Source organism: Perna viridis, chromosome 14 (assembly GCF_037379345.1).
Source record: "Perna viridis isolate PV_CMFRI_1.1 ecotype Kerala chromosome 14, ASM3737934v1, whole genome shotgun sequence".
NCBI classification, from domain to species: Eukaryota; Metazoa; Mollusca; class Bivalvia; order Mytilida; family Mytilidae; genus Perna; species Perna viridis.
In genome coordinates this window covers 20,427,901-20,447,236 of record NC_142458.1, presented here as the reverse complement: position 1 = coordinate 20,447,236, position 19,336 = coordinate 20,427,901, and the positions used below count along the sequence as shown (strand labels likewise).

General features: G+C 33.8%; 1 protein-coding gene and 1 long non-coding RNA gene across 11 annotated transcripts in view; one reads left to right on the top strand and one right to left on the bottom strand.

Annotated features, from left to right (window-relative positions):
- The first annotated feature begins 4,997 nt into the window (after positions 1–4,997).
- LOC148598567 (potassium voltage-gated channel protein Shaw-like) overlaps positions 4,998–19,336 on the top strand; it is a 71,618-nt gene continuing 57,279 nt past the window's right edge. For 8 of the 10 annotated variants that reach the window (XM_088560886.1, XM_088560881.1, XM_088560885.1 and 5 more), the window contains exon 1: positions 7,265–7,586. The gene's annotated coding sequence lies outside the window, so the exon portion shown is untranslated. Of the gene's footprint in view, positions 5,018–7,264; positions 7,587–10,167; positions 10,306–19,336 lie in introns of those variants that run through there. The other 2 variants (XM_088560876.1, XM_088560874.1) reach the window with 2 other exon arrangements.
- Positions 16,209–17,780, bottom strand: LOC148598571 (uncharacterized). The gene is made up of 2 exons (XR_015918434.1): positions 17,681–17,780; positions 16,209–16,904 (listed from the first exon to the last, which is right to left on the bottom strand). It is a non-coding gene; the product is annotated as an uncharacterized LOC148598571 (long non-coding RNA).

Below are 19,336 nucleotides of genomic sequence, written 5' to 3'. Positions count from 1 at the left end.
TGCGGAATTACAGACAAACACCATCAGGTATTCGAATGACTCACAATGATATAATTACTAAAAATAAAGACTTCTTTAGAACTTAAAATTGTCACACCACCGGTACCATTTACATGTTCCATTCTTCATAATTGCATTTTTAGTATAGTTCTTTTCATGATAGACAACAAAATTAATACTTGTAAATTTGTACAGAATTTGGGCAAAATGAGTAAATGGTAGCCATCCTTGATTTCTGGATCCTTCCCGGATAACATTGTTGCTATTTCTTAAGCATATCTGTTACACCAGTTTTGTGTTAGAGGAAGCGAATTTCTTAGGTGATAATGATAAAATACTTCCATGAAAATCAAAGTCATAATTACCACTTCTCTTCCGTACGACTGGGTTAATTGTAGATAAGTAAACATCATTTACAGACTAAGTAAATATCTTCACACTTTTATTAGATAGTATTCTAATAAAAGAATAAGCGAGCTCGAGGCGCACGGTTTGTCCTATATTTTCTTCAAAGCATATACTCTTTAAGCTTATACAGGATGTCATAATCTTCTCAAAAGATGCATGGTAATCATTATACAGATTTGTTTCGTGCAGGAAATAAAATGTGACAATACCAATTGATTGAGCTAAGAACTTAAGATTTAAGTGTGTTTATAGTACAAATTATCAAGAGAAGCTTTTCAAAATTGTTCTTGGTCGCTTATGCCAGTACAGTTCAGTTCTTTCATATTGTTTTGTGATGGCTTATATTTTTTTCACTCCATCGGGAAAAAAAGCTGCAAGCTTTATTGTTTCTGTACAACATGAACATCGTTAAACATATACTCTGTTGCGGTTTTAGGACAATGTCATGCTCTTAACCATGCACTGCTTGTATCTCATTACTTCTTCCTTTCGTTGTTGCTGTTATCATAAATACTACAGTACGTATTCGTACACGTGTATAGACTGATTCTTGGACAATCAGGCTCGTTTCCTTCAGGAAGACTCGGCTAATTTTTTGAAGAAAAGGTTAAGATTAACATCATGAAATCGCGTGTCAAGATTACTTTTTTGTTACAATGTTTGTTCGATACTTTCTCTAGTTAGTCTTTCTCACTTCCGTCATCACCAGGGCACTTCCGGTGCAGCTCTCAAGGTGTGTCGACTTTAAAGTGTTATTAATTTCTGGTCTCTTAGCTCATATGAAACTGATGATGTAGACTAATAATTGGGTTTGTATTAGATACAATGTACGTTAGGTAGGCTTGTTTCTAAAAGGGTCGAGCTACAACCTTTTACAGACGAGCCCACTCCAAGTGTGATCTGTTCGGGGAACAAATTAATATAAAGCATCAAATACATGTAATACGATACATGGATAATGAGTAAAGCTCTAGAAACCTGATATTCATATTAGTTTTAGGCCGTAATTACCTTAAAATCACAGATTGTCCCGTGCAGGTCCGGGTCTTAAAAGAATAGACCTGCATCAGCGCTAAGTTTGTTGTAAAAGGCGACTAAGTAGTGCTCAGAAACATAGCCGGGGGCTAGGGCGCTCTGCCCACAGAGTAACTGGGATGTGTGTCCCAGGTGGTTGAATGGGGTACCCCTGGCTTGTTACATGCTGGGGTTGTCAGGCTATAATACGGAAAACCTGACCGCAAACCATAGTGGTGCACCGTGTTGGAAAAGATGCCATGTTCCTCGCACGTTAAAAAACCATACTGTGGTATTCTCCCGGAGTAGGAACCATAGGGCTCCGCCACAGGAGGCTAAATTGCCCGACCCTACCCATCTCTCCCTATTTCCAGTGGCAATCAAAATTTGTCGACCCCATAATCCTTGTGTCCCATCCCTTTTTCATTTTTATCATCATTTCATGTTCATTTTATCATCAATTTCATATTCATCGTCTGAATATAGCTGAAATATTGCTGCTCGGACGTTAAACCCCAACAAACAAACAAAACAAACAAACAAAATCACAGATTTGCCTTCACCTTAATTCAAATTTCCTCGGATTCTTTATCGAATTCTCCAAGTTGCATCACTTTATGCGTGACGTAATAGAATACTTGACGCGGTACTGTATTTACAGTAATGAGATTGAACCAACCAGGCTGTAATACATAAATCAATTTTTCTATGAAGAGAATACTTCTTAATTCTTTTAATGTCTCGATATGCTGTTTTAATTTCATTTGAAACTAAAATAGTGCTTTCAATATATCGAATCGATGTGCTACGACTGAAGTAAGTTTGAAAGAAATTCCATTCTTGGTTCGGAAACCATTGATACTTATCGAATTTGTAGTTATAAAACTAGAATGTGGTCGATCTGAATTTTTGCTATTAGCTCGAGAAGCTGTATAAAATAGATATCAACCCCTACAAGTATGATTCTTGCACGCATCTGTATGAGAAGGCGACCAAGGAAAGCGTTTTCTAACTCCTTAGACAATTGTTCTTTCATTTTGAATATTGATTAAAATTTGCTTCAATTTTCCAGATCATACAATACCTTCTTGATTTTTCATGTTCCCTTCATGAGTCCAGTGCTGTTCTAATGATGATCTCTTCTCAACACATGCGAAATGCACTTCAAATACTTTCTTACCAATAATCATTTTTGTATTGCCAAGTATATCCTCATTTGATATATTTTTGGGACATAAATGAGCAAAAATGACAGAACGCTCTAACACACAGAAAAAAACTTATTGTAATTTTAATAATAAGCCAGTTTAAAGTATGTTCTGTTACAAAAGAATGGAAATGGTAAAGTGAAACTGTAGAATGACCCGCTTCTGATTACTTAGTTTCCCCATGGATTTTAAGGTATATTAAGACGTGCAATATTCTGTACCTTTCAAATGATTACAACAGGGGTCGGATCAAAGATTTCAGGTTAGAGGTGTAAATAGAATGAAAGAAAAAAAATCATACAAAACATAAAAAAATGCTAATTTTTTTTTAGGGGGTGGGTAGCTACATGTAAGGGGGATAATAGACCCGGGTCCACCCTACGAATCCTTGCCCGAAATCAACAGTGGGAAGCAAACGACAAATATTGTTTGAGCAAAGGAATATGGCCCATACAGTTAGCACTAATCAGTCATATCCTTTCAGTCTTTATGCACGATAAAGACTGGGTAATTCCGTTTTTGGGCAGGGCCCCGAAGTTTGTAGCCATCCACAATTACATGTATACCTGAAATTCATTTATCCCCGTATCATAGTCATCGCTGTGGCATAATTCAAAACAAAACAACACAACCTTTACACAAGGTAATTCATTCTTAATTAATACCAAATATGGATTTTAATAAGCAAACATAATGAGTATCATAATAATTGGTCCCACATGAATTCTTATCGTTACTTTCCCATGCATAATATTTACCCTTATGTCCTAAGCATGGCTTTCGTAAATATTAATGATCAACGGTCTTTGAGTCGGTCATTGATTTCTGAATAATGTTGTTAATCGGGCTCTTAACAAAAGTCATGCAAGAGATGCTAGTGAAAATGAAAACAAATTTATTACAAAGCACAAACCCCAAATGGCAGAATCAGTTTATTGATTCCAGAACCTAGCACAGGCCCTTTGGACCAGGATTTTTTTTTATATAAAAAATATCATTAAATCATTTTGTTAGAGAACACACATAATAACTAAAATCTGGAAACAAAATGATTTAATGATATTTTTTATATCCAAAAAGAAAAAAAGGAAAACTGGTCCCAAGTGCCCGTGGAACCGGGTACAGAGGAGACACGCGTGTTGACCTTATAGAGACACATATTCTCCTGAATTAAAAAAAAATCGGCGCCTCCATTTCTATCCGACAAATTGTCATCAATTTCCACTAATGAAAACAAACCAACACTTCAATAAAAAAAGAAAATGCCTTCTTCCAATATCAAGTCAGGAAGTTTAGTTTGTCAGCCGACATCTACCATTGTTTCGATAGAAAGGATCATTGCTGATTAAACTTTCAAATTTTCTAGATTATTATTACTCGAAATTTAGATTTTTAGCCGTTCCTAAAACAATGGCGTCTACATTAACCAACTACAACTAATATTGCAAATTGAAGACGATATTTAAACACAATTCTTACCCTACCGGTGCACCTGGTCCATGCTACTAGTTTTTAGTGGAGTCCGAGTTGCTCATTTACTTTTGTGGCTTTGTATGTATGGTTTTGGTTACTTTATGTTCTTCGTTGTGTATGTCTGTTTTCCATGTCTGGTCTTTGTCCTTGGATTACATTCTTTTGATTACCGCTATAACCTTGGTTCCCTTGATTGCTCTCTTAACTCTTACACAGGCCTGTACAGAAACGAGGGCGCAATCGATTTTCATAACTTAATGAAATCTTATTAGGCTATCCGCTGATGCTGAAGAACTTTGAAATTGATTTCGCTTTCTTTGAAGCTAATTTGGTGACGTCGTTGAATATAGAACGCGCGTCACTAAATTTGGACGACTTCTTTAGAGGTATAATGGTAGAATATATCACTATATTCCTTAAGTACAGAAACAAAAGACACCTCCCTCTGGCAGCTTTAACTAACTCAGGCAGTTCCAGAGGTTGTCTGGCAAGCTGCGTGTTGTATTTTCTGACTTGGTACCATCCTTACTTCTAGCATCTGACATGTTGAAAGCTACCGCAAATATGTGTTTTAAAATATTTTAAGTCTTTTATTTAGATAAAAGAAGTTTAGGCCACGGGAAATCAAGCGAAAAAAATCCTATTTTTTTTAAATACTTAGAAAACATATGTAATAAAGTAACCAGCCATTTTTAATTAGGTCACTAATTTTACGTAATACAATATATCTTGACAAAATGAACTTAAAATTGGGTAATAGCAATTCGTTGGTTAATTTAATATTTTCGTTTCGCAAATTAAAATCCGTAATTTTATTAATAGATGTACCCATTCTAAATGCTGAAAACCAAATGTGAAGTTCATCAAAACAGCTTTTACAGTGGATTTCCAGGATTGCTGGATTTTCTCATCAGGTAGGTCATTTGTCATTCTTCAGTTATTTATTCACCTTCTCCAGTGTTAGGGTAAAGAAACCGTATAAAATGTTCTAAATGATAAATATTTTACTACTATTCTGCCAGATTCAAAGAACGTAGGAACGAGCTGTTTGCAATTTGGCTCACGGAAGTAAGGTTGAGGTATTATGAACATGTTAAATCTATTCTTATTAGCCTTAAAAACACATACACACTAGTCCGTCATGAACACTACACAAAACTTGCGGCGTATGATCGTCCAAAATTACACTAAATAACCTGCCAGGTAGGTTATTTTCAAACGTCCAATACAGGCATTGAGGTTATTTCAGATAGATAGAAACAATATATGACACTAAAATTTGTCGAATTCAAATGTTGACAGAAGAAGGTCAACTACATGTAGTAATCAACTATATTTAACGAAAATCAAATGAACATTTTTCTGAGGAATTCCATCTACAAAATGTTCCAATAATGTGGCTTGTAAACAAAGCCCCACAACTCCTGTAAAATTTATTGAATTTATCGATTCAAAATTAAGGCGCAAAAAGCTGACTGAAAGAAGCAAAACTTGATAGGCACTGACATCAATGACATAATTGTACTAAAAATATGAGAACATGTATCACTAAATTATAGCGGCAAGCCATACTGGATTTCTAACGCGTAACTTTAACTCACTAAGACTACAGTACGTAATCAATCTTAAGTCATCCTGACATGTTCGGTCGGAAAGGTCAGCGATACATTTTTTTTATTCTAATTACACAAGTACGCGAAGCTATTATATTTATACAAATAACAAGTTGATGTTTCTAGAAAGCTATATGTAGGTATAGATCTTTCTCTATAGTGCACTTATCCATGTTCCGAGGTTTCGGCACGTTAAGTCTAGCTTAGCTAATTTATATTTGTATTGTTTTCTCATTCAATTTGTTTCTATTTGTTAAATTGTCTCTATTTCCCTATTTCTTGTAGCTTATTCTTCTGGTACACGTGCTCGTTGCTACATTTCGTTTGTGGAATCCGGTTTGCACAGTATATTGAGGATTTCTGTCTTTAATTTAATTTTTTTTTCATTAAGTTCTAGAAATCCCCGTATCTGCGATTCTTAACGGATTCAACTCTAAAACGATTCGACGTTAAAATTGCAGTTTTATCAAGCCCCTAGTCCCTTTAAACTGACACCTTTACTGATAGCACTGTATGCCATTCAAAAAGTGTTTTATACAACCTCATTGAATAACCCTCTCATTCTGAAGTAATTTTAAGATAAAAGCCGCCTAATAATCGTTACGTTTAGATATTTAGATATTTTCTGTGCGATATATCTTTTACAAGGTTATCGCTCTCAAATACTAAAGAGTCAATTTGTAATTTTTCATCAGATATAAATTTAATGTAATAGGAATCAATGATTAGACGCAGAAAATAAATATTTAGTTTAAAAACAACCAACTGGTGGTTATTAACACACAAAAGTGACATATTGTCCGTAAGCCAAGAATCACGTGATGTTTAAACGAGTTCCCTAAAAACCATGCATATAGATTAACATCTTACATATACGAAGTCCGCGTCCAGTTAAAAGATGTCCGCAGATGCTTTATTTTATAATACCCGCAATGTTTTTTTAATTACAGTGTGCACGAACGAAGCATTGACTATTAATAAAACTTTTGAACTTACTAAGAATATTTAATGACATTTTCTTGGTATATGTTGAACTGCGTAACAATCTATTGACGGCGGCTGGAACCCCCTCCCTTTTGCTTGAAAATTGTGGTAAATTCGTGCATTTTTTTGGCATAGATTGACCAAAAATAATCTTTCTAAAATCTCCGAATCCGCGTCTGGTGTATTGTCTGGTATATTTTAGTCCTTTTTCTTATTTGCAAAAAAAGATATTTCCCTATTACAACAGGAATCATTATCTACGGGTTATAAAACTAAATTAACATATTTACGAAATCAAACCATGCCAAACTTTTTTTAAACTGGTTAATAATCATTGCAAGAGCAAAAAATTGCACTTAACTTTAAAATGTTATCATCAGAAAGCAACATGCGAATTTTCAGAGAAATGCTTTCGAAATTGAATACAAAACTTGCAATTAAGATATAGGGCTCCACTTGATGTTTACACGGAATTATACTAAGATATGCATACGTCATAATTAATACTGATATTGATTGCAAATATTCATTTCCCAGCATCAAAACAATCCCCACTTTTAATGAAATGAAGATATATAAAATGGAACTGTTTTAAGTGGGATATGATTATCGCTTTCATATCTTTGTATCGATCAGCGTATTGATCATCGATCAATTTTGAGTGAGATGCCAATCTCATCAAAACCCCCCTATCAACGAGACAAGAATGGACTAACCCAAAGCTCTGGGAAAATCGATTATTAGACGACTGTGGAAGAAAGTTGATTCTGGAAAAACAGTTCTGCCAAAATGATTACAAAAACATCAATTCTCGATTTAAGGATATAATTTCATATTTATAAACTATGGATATTAATCTAAAGAATTTAGAACAGATACATTTGAGGTGAGTGTTTTTGTTAACAATTTCAGCACGGTTCCAATTCTCCAAGACATTCATTATGATGCCGAAGTTTTAGGTCTAAATAAAAATGGTTTATTAATATAACACAGATTCTAAGTTAATAACAAGAAGATATACGAGTTATGATCTGCTGTATTATAAATACGGCAACATATCTAGAAAACATGTGGTAATCGATGAATACATACGTAAAATTAACACGCTGAAATAGACATCAGTTTTGCTCGACAAATAAACAATGATCAGAAAATGGTTGACACTGCTGTAGCATTGAAATTAACATTTATCGATCAGGACTGGTATTGCATAAAGTAGAGAAGAATAGCTTGTTGATTCCTATACATTGTGACAGACAAAAATAAGTTTAAAAAATGAAGCATTGATGTCCTTTTGTAAATACTTTCTGTATGTTTTTAAACATGATGCAAAGGATGACGGTCTTATAAGGTCTGATCTATACACAAGAACATTGACAGACAAGAAATAAGTAAAACACCGTTGAAGAAACACAAGAAATAAGTAAAACACCGTTGAAGAAACACAAGAAATAAGTAAAACACCGTTGAAGAAACAATGTAATTTTGAATATACTTGCTGTAAGAGTAATGAGAATGCTGATAGTAGTCTTATATCTAACCACGAGGCGAATAAAAGTGATAGACAAACAATGAATTAAGCAAAAATACTTAAAATATTGTTCATTGACACTTTTTTTAAGTTCTTGGAAGTGGCATTTGTCTAAACTGTAACAGTGAAGAAATCTTCTTCATTCCATTACCTTATGACCAGCATTCACATAATACTAGGGTTTATATAAAAAGTATAAAATTGACCCCACCATTTCACAAGAATAACTAACCATATGCATGCAGTTTGTCGATTATAATTGCACCGTGACAGATAAGAAAAGAATATACATGTATATGCCAATTAACAATACCTTCGTTTGTATATACATGTATTTCTACCTGATTTTCGAATATGGTAATGTTACTTTCCAAAGCATTAGTTTTAGTTAATGTCCATTTTCCCACACCTATCATTTTAACCGGGACGTACATGTATTATGGTAAACCGGTGTCCGTACTTCGCGAAAAAACTTACAAATGCGGACTCCAACTCATATTTAAATGTAGGTTAGTTACTTGGTGAGAATTTTATATATATAAATACAGTATTGCCATAATGAAATTTTTGGAAAAGGTAATAAAATGATTCCGCACCCTCCATCTGTATCAATTAATATTTTAAAATTTCTGATAAGAATGACACATGTACATGTAGTTCATTTAAAGAAACGCAAGCTTAGTTTAAGCTTATTATTTCAATAGACTTATGATTAATTACAAGAAACTTCTATAACGACAATGTCAATGTCAAAGGAGCACAAACAAGTGTACATAGTTACGTTAAATTTTGATGAAGGATTGTCAAACTCTTAAGGAGTTAGACCTAAGATAAGGGGCATAACTCTTGAAATCGGTTACATGTTTGTATCATATTCAATTTCACCAAAGACTGTTAAGCTTTCATTTGAAACAGAATGAAATCAATCCAAGTTACTTTGATGCTTACATGAGATTGATGTAAAATGTTGAATAAAAAAATTCTAATAATTTGTAGGAGTTGTGTCCCTTAGGTCTACCTTCTTAAGATAATTCCTGTTACATTTTGCTTTTTCCATTGACTATGTAACGTACATCTCACGTCTACCTGGTATTTACTTGGCTCATTTTCTTTGTTAATATCAGTTGGCCGGTATTATACGCTTCATCAATACGATAATGTACCCCCCCTTTTTGCACTATACTCCGTGCGTAGAGTAGGGGGTATTACATTACCGTATCTAAGTTAGGATGTGATCGTTGAACTTTTAACGCAGACGCACATCATGTGTAATAGAAAGTCTCGCACATTGCCTTTGGTCATAAACGTAAATAAGAGTTCAGTAGTACCGTCCCTACCGTAGACAAAGCGTAAAAATACTAGTTCTTTTGGATTCAAAAGAAACCTGGATTTGACGACTTGTAACAGACTACAAAAGTATGAAGAGTTGACATATAAATCGTGCCATTTACTTATTGAAAGTAGGAATTTGTCTCTATGTATGGGGCATCACAGTAAATGCAATCCAAAATTATTACAATTCAGTAAACCTAGACTCAAAAGTAAAAGCAGCAGTTATAATACTGACAAAATCGTGACATTTTAGTTGTAACTGAGAACCATTTTTATATACTGTGTGTCACTGTTTTAGTCCAAAATATTTAATTTCCGAATGTCAAATTATTGAAAGCGTGATTTCTCTTGATTTTTTTTTCATATACCGTGTCTACTGCCATATGTCAAATTGAAAAATTGACAAGCAGGACAATTATTTCCATTTCACACTTGTGAAATATTTAGATCGATACTGACATTATTTTGACTGTAGACTCGGTATCAGATATCCCAGGGAACGAAGTTTTAATCAGATAATACCGAACTGTGATTGCAGCCGCAAGCAACATCTTAGATAATATTGAAAATATTGATACAGCAACTTGTTATGTAACATTTCATTATGGAAACGTAAATCCATTTCCTTAGTTTTTGATACGCTTAGCAACTATTTGAATGTACGTATAAGATGGGGTAATATTGTTGTTACATTGTTGAAGAGCGAATTATTTCTTCCATAAATTCTACTGTTGGAAATGAGGTTAGTCGTGAAATATACAATTGTACATGTACATTTTTTAAGTAACTAGTACTTGCATTTTGGTCTCCATATTTTTTTGTAATCACAATTGATTAGTTTGTTTTTGATAATGTGATCAGAATTTCACTCTTCTTATTATAATGATAATAATTATATTATAATAATTGTAATGTATTTCTGTATATATAGAACTGAAAGGGAAAGGGATTTAATATTAGGTATGCATGGTCATCTATTGTTAGGCACTGGTGTCATTGTAAACTTTTTTCTTAAAACCGCACATGGAATCTCATATTATAGTTATTGCCCTTTTAACTGGCTTGAATTTCCTGTGACACTGTTGCCCGCCTTTTTCATTTGTGTACTGAATCAACTCAACGTTTTAACAGCTGAATAAAAAAAGAAGAGTGTTGCATGACCCCTTACTACATAACCTCACTTTGAATGTAAATGTATGTCCATGTGATTCCAATTCTTGTCTTATGACCACAGGGAAGTTGTTCGTATATGGCTAATTGATATTTTAAACGTTATCAAACTTAAAAGAAGAATTCTATTTCTTTGAGAGAAAAAAATAGTTCAGCTGGGATTTCAGTCTAGCACCTAGAAAACATATGAAAGCGTAAAGAAGCATGCTTCTAGATCAATGGTCTGGTGATCACAATTATGTATCTCTTATATTCAAAATATGTGAATTAAAAAAAGAATACAACTCTTGAATAATAGATGACGTCATCAATGAACTTGACATTTATGATGCGTTATAGCTTGAAAGATTGGGTTATGGACGAATGGAATGGAATACGCAACACGTATAATGGGGATATGACCGCGTGGATTCGTATATACACGTTTGTAAATTCGTTACGTTTTTGACAGAGTAATCAAGGAACCAAGGTTATAGTGGTAATCAAAAGAATGTAATCCAAGGACAAAGACCAGACATGGAAAACAGACATACACAACAAAGAACATAAAGTAACTAAAATCATACATACAAAGTAACAAAAGCAAATGAGCAACTCGGACTCCACTAAAAACCGGGAGCATGGACCAGGTGCACCGGTAGGGTAACCGTCCCATTGACACTTATTAAACATTGGTATTAAGAGACATGGTTGCAATCTGGTATCGTCGGTTCTCACAAATGCATATCTGGTTTTAATTATCTCTATACTGACCATCATGCTCTATGGCAGTTGAAAATTGAGTTTTCAGCTTAATGAAAGTAAAATGAGCTAAATAATTACTGTTGCTATAGAAACGAAAATAATGTTTACAAGAAACATTTGTCTTTCGAGTAAAGTTTATAGCCGTTTCTTGCATTAGGATGTACAACTTAAAAAACAAAATAAAATATTTCCAGTACGTTACAGCGGTCGACAGCGATCGCTCAAAATGAAAGCGCGCATTTGTCGCAGTATATATTTTTCTGGTGGACGTACCTATGAAAACTTGTGCAACAGATAAACCACATCCCAATTATGTGTAATTATTTTGTACTTAATAAAATCTACCATCATTTCTATGACTTGATTAATCTATATGTAAGGTCCGCGTTGAACACGATCGAAGATCTCCACCAACAGCCATAATATCCTCCTCACCGGCTTCACCTTCAAGAAGCACGGGTTTTTTGCAAGAAGAAGAAATGTTGACTGCGGATCACCTGAGTTAACCTTTAGTTTTAGTGAGGTCCATACAATTTTCTTCCGGGTGTACATTGCTGCCCGGTTTTTATTTGTAGCTTGTTTTCCTTTTGGTGTTCCCGATGTTGTATTGACCACGCCCCATTGTGGGTGATTTCCCCTCGTTTGCATCATCGGTATTACTATCTCTTCTTTCAAAAATCGCCAGAATCAAGACGAGAACTCGCATTAAAAGAGGTGATCAGTTCCACGAATTTTGGATTGTGATATACAATATTTTTATTAAATACTCTGAAATAATTTGTTGTTATCAAAGCAAATCAAATAACGGCAATCGTTTCTGATTGAGGGAATTGCCGTGCTTATTTCTCCCGCGATCTTCTAATTCTTCAGTATCTAGAATATGGCATGTTTACAAATAATCTGTACAATCATATTTATCATAAGATGTTCCACCGAACGCATGTTTTTCTCGTCTTATCGATGCCTACTAATTTTCTGAATATCGAAATCGTACACATTCTGTGATGTTAAGTGCTTTCGGAATAGCTCACTGGTCAAAAGGAATTACCTTTTAATTGTAATGTCTATGAATTATATCAATGCTTTGTGCAAGTTTTCTTGAATTACTCACTTTATGTGATGTTAAAATTACTTTTAGAAAAGCTCGCTGGTCAAAGTAATATTCTCTTTTATTTACAAGGATGTGAGGGTGATCTTGAAATGCTCTGTTTATTTAAAAACAAGACTTGAGAACAGCTCGTACAGAATGTATAAAACAGACTATGGTCAGCGGAAGTGAATTTTATTTGTTATTTAAGTGATTAATGACGTCGAAGTGTGTGTATGTTTTAACCGTTTTCTATTTGTAAATACTGTAGTGTTGTCGTTCAGTTGTGGAGTTAATGCATTTTCTGTTAAATTTCCCGAAGCTACAGATGTATTTAGAACTCTCAAGCTGATATTTGTGCTTAAAAATCAAATTTCTTTCCCGTACCTGTCCCGTCGTTTTTCCTTTTGTGTTGTTTCAATATATTAATCTTGGTCTGTCTTATGAAACTCAGTTTGTGAAGATTGTCGCATTGTACTTACATGTATGCAAAATCGAGAAAATAAATAAACAAATAACAAACACAAAAACAAATATACAGAAAACAACAATCATGAAAAAAATCCGAAATTAAACCCAATACAAAGTGATTTGTCTATTATTACATACCATAAATCGTTTAACCATTGATCATTTCTTTTTGGTCAATAGCACACTTGACACCTCCTGATTTAGTCGATGCCATTCAGTAATTCAACCCCCAATACAGCATCAATACAATGCACTTCACATGCACTTACTAAGGGGGTCAATATCAACATGAAATCCATAATCAATGTAATCTGAATCCTTTTGATAGTCTATCTTGCCATTACAATACATAATGTCAATTAAACCAAAATGCGATTTGAAATATAAAAGCTGTTTTGATGTGTTGTGTCAGATGTCACAGAAAGACTATAATGATCTGCGGTTCGTGTTAAACAAGACTAGTTTACCTGTGTAAAAATAGCCAATGTCCTGTGTATGAACTGAAGCTATAGTAAGACCCGTCTAAAATAAGATGTGTCGGATAAGACAAGGCCCACTGTAATTTTCTTGTTTCAAATGAGTAAAACTGAAAAAATGAAGGGCCAGACAAATTAGCTTTTGGCGTTGCCTCAGACTAATTTGATCATTCCCGAACTAAAAACTAAGCTAAACATAGAAAGCAGTAAAGGCAAATTGCGTATTAATAATGTATTATAATAACTGAACCTTTTTGTATTTCTAATACGCTTTTGGGGATCTTAGGTTTGGCACTCCCCTTTTAGGTTATAAAAAAAAAGTTATGTGAAAATTTTGACAAAAATGAGCAAATAATAGTCTTGACCCCTTTTTCAAAATTTTTGGATCCGCACCTGATTATAAGGAAAGCAATAAATCACTATAAATGCGAGTGAATGCATACTTTTTTTGTGGGGTTATGTTGGCTTCAGTGAAATTAGTCCCAATCAACATTCCGACTTTTCTGAACAGTTCAATCCATTAAAAAGAAGAAATTAAATCATGCACTAATAAATCGGTTACCTCCCCTTAAAGCCATTTAGAGAGTCGTGATGTAAGTAAATAAATTCGATTAATGTAAATGGCTTAAGACAATCTTTCCCCGATGCACATAAAGAACACCTTTCATCTCAAAATGAACGCATGTGGAAAAACTATAATCACTGAACTAATCTAAATTCTTTTAAGCCTGACAAATGTAAATAGTAAAACTACATGTTCGTACAAAGATTTTTGATCATGCATGAACGGTTAAATCACATTCTTCACCTATGTTGCGTTCGAAACAGATGCACAATTATGTACATGAGCTTGTTAGGATATTTTACAATTCGACCGCTTTAATCTTACATATATAATACAGGGGCGGATTCAGAATTTGAGAAAGGAAGGATCCAGGGTATTCCAAGGGTGAGGGGCACGTTATCATTTGCTCATTTTCGACCAAATATTTGCACGAAATAAAAAAAAAATCTGTCCAAATATAATCTATTAAATCATCTTTTCTATGGTAAATGACGTACCTAAACGTACTATAAACGTTGATCTAAATGCTGAACAAAATGTAAGTTTTTCGTAAGTCCAAGAGTTTTTTTTTTTTTTTTTTTAAAGTAAACGGTTTGTTAATACCTTACTTCCATATACTGCATCTCTTCACTAATTTTGTAATTCTATTTATTCTATTCATTTGTTTTGTTTGTACTTACTTTATTTGCTTGTGTTTATATACTTGAATAATCCTTTCAAAAGGGGAAGGAACTCCAACCACCGGCACCCATGGATCCGGCGCCATTCGAATGTTGAATTGAAAAAAAAATTACTGGGATGGAGGTACTACGATGCTGCCAAATAATCCAAAGGGTGACGTGGGCATTAAATTTAAGTAATGAACAAATATATTCTCCCTGTTTCACCATTTACCGGGCTTCATTACTTTACACCATTATCATTTTGTTTGTTTGTAATTTACAACTGACTGAATTTAGAGTTTAAAAATGCGAACTTTAAGATTACATTATGGAGCTTAAATAAATTGCAATAAAAATGTTTGATTTGGTGGAGTTGTAAATATAATCGTATATGCGGTTAGGAAGTTATACGGACACGAGATAAAATGCACAATGATTGTAGAAATAATAAACAGAAATGTCACAGAAAATTTAATAGGAAAATCTTAATCCTAGTAATCTAACAAATATTACGACGTTGCATAACATTATGGCATCAATAATTCAGGATTCTGTAAGCTGTGTGACCTTTCTAAACCGATGTCTAAATAAGTAAATCCACCTTGCTTGAAGAAATCATTCATGGAAGTTTCATCTAATTACTTTTTATTTTATTTTCCGACGGGCAGCATCTGACACATTTTAACTGAATTTTACCATACGCAAATTTATGATTATGCACTAACCCAATTCAGTGGCTGATCCGGAGTGGTGAGTTCCAAGGGGTTGACTCCGCCTTTTCGAAAATATTTGTTAATTTTGTGAAGAATTTGTTGGGCAAAAATGAGCAAATTATAGCATATAATCCCGTTTTCAAAATCTTTGGATCTGAACTGCAATTCAACGTTTATGCAAAAGGAACAAACGCATGCTAAGAACATACATATATCTGTATACTGTTACAAAAATAGTATAGAAAGCTGCACAAATGAGTATGACGAACAAAAAATAATATCCGTTTAAGTTCAGCTGAAATTTGATGGCATATTACACGGCCAATTAATAACCGAGTTCGCACGGGCGTGACGTGCATAATGCGCGTGCAGTTGATCGTTCTATAATGCTAGTCATTAGTAAATACAATGTGTTGAACGATATCAAGAGTACATTTACACCTCCTGTCTAGAGAGCTCAGATTAAATACATTCAATGAAACTGAACCAACTGAACGAATTATAGAGACAAAGTTACTATCCTAGGATTTTAATCTGTTCACTAGTATGGCTTTCATTTTTATGTGTGTGTGTTTTTGGGGTTAATATTGAGGGATACAGACCGGGCATGTACATGTACACTTGGTATTTCGCAGATAAGGCTGAAGTTTAATGAAACACCAAGAACAAATGAAGCCATTATTCTGTTACAAGAAATATGTGAGTGTAGTGGAAGGGTTATGCTTGCCAATACTGCAAAAATAATTACAAAAATATATAGACGAGTTTCGGCTTCTTTATAATTCGGAATTCGCTTTCACTTGCATCATGAAAAGACATATTTTTATCTGAAAATTAACTTCCTCTTTCAAGACCTCCTTCATATTAATAATATGCATGATAGGACTGATCACGTGTGGTCTAGCAATATCCTTGGCGGATGACAAATGCGAAATTAAAAGCGTTGCGTTTGACGACTTTTTGCCCGGTAATATGTGTAGTTTTGTTGTTAAAAATAACAGCAGTGATTGGCACGTGTGGTGATGAATGAGATTCTGATATGATCGATTATGCTGTAGAAATATTTATAGCAGTTCAATTCAGTGTTTTCAGCATCAGTAACTATTCTATCAGTTATATTAGCTGAGTTCTGTACAGTTAATCATGGTAAGGGCGTGTTCGATTTGTATTTATGTGCGTTCTACATCTCTTCTACATATCGGCTTCATCTTTCCCGAAAGCACGCTACCTTATGTGGACACTGATATTGGTTTATTTAAACAACTGTTGATCAATGTTTTGTTGATTCTATGAGTTATCTAGACAACACAAAACTAATGTTCTACTCATACATTTTTAAAATCATTCCTCCTAAAACACAAGACAGAAATATCATTATTGCTTATCCTCGTCGGTTTACTGGAAAACAAATTATCACAACATACACGTCGTCACGTACATGTAGTTGTCATCGCTGAAATAGATATTTTGAACATTGCAATAGATAGTCAAACGAAGGTATAATCAGATGATTCGGATTTTTTGTAAGCGCATTTCTCCAACAGCGTAAAGTACATCGGCCTGATAAGATCTGAGGACCGAAACCATCCCAGAATGCTAAGAGTATTTACCAACAGGAAAGTAAAACAATAGACAATTGACACGGACGGTTTTTATATATACCCGCTGTTCAATTGTCTTGCTTTCTATTTCTGTAACATGGTGATTATACTCATATTAAAATTGTATGCATTAAATATGCAGCAGTTAACATAAACTGCTTGCATTTCATTGTTTTGGAAATTGCAAATTTCGTGCTCTTCAAATCAAAGTGGAATATTGATAAACTTCACGAAAAATCCTAAAAGTTTGTGAATTATTTATCCCAACACTTTACTACTTGCAACGATTAAAATATTTATAAATAGAGGCTATAAATATATTATACAAAATCAAGCAATTTGTTCTCTTTGTACAAAACCTTTGAAAGTTCTGAGTACCTGATTCAAAAATACGTAGATTCAAGGGGAGACAAATCGTGTTTTTACATTTGAATACTTCTATCGTTCCATTAAAGACATTTTGGTATCATTAGGTACAAACAAAATATTAAATCATATATCAACTGATTAAAACTTCAAATAAACAATCAAGACAGGGATCGTAAAAAAAACATAAGACGGGTAAAAATTCGATCAACTGACCTCTGATCCAACGTTACCAGATTATTATACAATATTATACACTCACTTGATTGTCTGAAAAATCACCCCTGACTCATCAACACCATGCTAATTACATTGAAGTAACTAAACGGAAGGAAATCCACAGTGCACTGTTGACAGATTTGTTTTATATTCAATTGCTAGGTAAATGGTTATGGCGTATATGACGTCAAACTATGAAAAAGCAGGTAAAAAATTGCTAACTGACTTTAGATTGCCGTAATCAAATCTTTGATATTTTTCATAATTATTTTATCAATCGAAATGATGTAAATCAAGACACTGTTTGATTTTTCTTCCTAATGACTTGGTGCAAGGACGGATTCTATCATTATAAATAAAGACTGACGTTTCCTTCAAGTATTTATTTTTCACACGTACTTGTGATTTTTGACATGTGAATAAAGCCTCAGTATTTTAGGTATTTTGAAACTTGTAATACAGCAAATTTCAATAAATATGATTAAGTAGAAAACACTGTTAGCAATGCTTACTGACTTTTGACCTCCATTGTGATTTGATCTACAATGGGAACTTGCAATACCTATACATATTCTGTGAAAGTTTTATTTAATTCCATTTGCTGGTGTAGGAGGAGTGACAGATAAAAGATATGTACTATATGCCCCCTTACTCACAAATGATTAAGTCCATAATTTGCTTAGTTAAACCTTAAATTGATTGGGATCAATATTTAAAATAAGAGGATCACAATTGGTGGTTCACAATGGGAACATGTAATAAAGATTCGAGGTTCACAATGGCAACATGCAATAAAGCTTCTGAGATTCACAATCGGAACATGCAATAAAGATTCTGAGGTTCACAATCGGTGGTTCACAATATGAACTTGCAATACAGATTCTGTGAAAGTTTTATTTAATGTGATTCACTGGTGTAGGGAGGGGTAACGGGTAGTAGATTGATCACCCTGTGTTCCGAACGGACGGACACCTTTATCACTTTATACCCCAACTTGCTAAGTAGGAATATGATGAATATGATGATTTTAGTCTCGGTTTGGTACATGGGCCAATATTGAAAATATTGTTATATCAATTTTCATTACAATATTGACAATATTAATATCGTATCTAACAGTGAATTGTCTGTAGACTCTACTTGGTTGCCTTTTTTGTAAATCATTTAGACACATAGTTAGCGTTGCTATAGACTTTGTAAACTGGTTTCCAGATACCCATTAAGTTTGTACCAAAAGTACCAGCAGAACAATTAAAAAGAAATTATTATGCAACGTATTAACAGCGTTTACAATTGTCCATAAATTGATGCCTAGTTATTTTGCAAAGCAAGACTTGATTGGAAGATAAATGGAGGCAAAAACACATTTCAAGTTTAACAATTTGAATTGCTGCGAATAATTGCTTATTACATTGAATTTTAGTACTACTAGAGCACACCGCGATAGACGAGACCTGATCAATGTCAACGACCCATACATGATATACATGAACTTCAAAGCGATACTTAATAATTTTGAAACCGGGAGAGGAAGATATCTTTTTATTTGTATATGAAACTTGACCAATTTAATTGATGAGTCGTTCATCTACCAAAGTGGTAAATAATGGTATATTCTGTTTAGAAAAAGCAAACTATTTGCTTTGTTAAAGCTGGCACGGACACTTTTCATTATATTTAAGTAGCACTCCAACTGAGA